We start from the raw sequence: 1,075 nt of genomic DNA on the forward strand, positions 1-1,075 counted from the left end.
CAATTAATCTAAAAGTCTTCCTGAACAGCAGATGGCATTGTTTTTTTTAGTTCTTTCTATTTTGGTCACATTAGCATCAACACCTAATTAGCATCTAAAGCTCTAACAATGATATTCAAAGACAGACTAAATAAAACATGGATATATCTATCTAATACTTAGCTGTACATGCATGGGACTTAGAAGTGGCGCACTAGTTTTAAAAGTAATTCTGTTTATGTAGGCTGTACTGTGGGTTACACATTCTGAACAGACTTTCCCATTCTAGCGTGTCCTACCACACGGATATACACACACAAACACACACGAACCTCAGGGGTTGAGTTGTTGTGAGGCGGTGACATGGAGGCGTTAACAATTAATGACCCAGCTCGCCGACGTCATTTGATTTATATGAGTGAGTATAGATTTTAATGACCAGTTTCCAGCCTTAATTGCTGTTTTCAGTCATTTTGTAATACTACATAAAGTCAGTGAAACGCAGGCCACACAGTAGCCTGACTGTTAGCTCTGACTCTCACTCCCCTGAGCAAGAAGATCTCTGGCCTGGCTCTAACAGATTGTCTTTCTTTATGGAGTCTGTGTTTGGCTCCGCTCCACATACTGGTGCTTCCACCCACAGTCCAAAAATATGCAGATGGCTAGGCTAAATTGGACACTTTAAATTGCGAATGTGAGTGTAAATAATGATTTGTCTGTGTACTGGTTGCGTAGCGTAGCAGTTAGCGCGCCTGCTTCGGAGAGCGTAGCGCAGAAAGTTCTGGGCTCTCGCCATTAATAATACGATAATTATAATTATATTCATTAATTATTATTAAAATAATAGTATTATAAGTAAATTAAATATTCTAATACAATGAATTATAATTATAAACTAATTAATAATTATTATAATATGTGTCGTCCATCGAAGGACCGGGAAATTGTCCAGGGTGTAATGACGACTTCTAGAACCTTCTCCTGAGTGGCAGAAAATGTATGGATATATAAACACTAGCTTATAACTTTTTAACTAAGGCTGCAATCATTTTAAAATTATATTATCAATTATCAATACCAAATTAAATAAAAAAAA

This window comes from Cynoglossus semilaevis, chromosome 18 (genome assembly GCF_000523025.1).
Source record: "Cynoglossus semilaevis isolate Cse_v1.0 chromosome 18, Cse_v1.0, whole genome shotgun sequence".
Classification (NCBI taxonomy): domain Eukaryota; kingdom Metazoa; phylum Chordata; class Actinopteri; order Pleuronectiformes; family Cynoglossidae; genus Cynoglossus; species Cynoglossus semilaevis.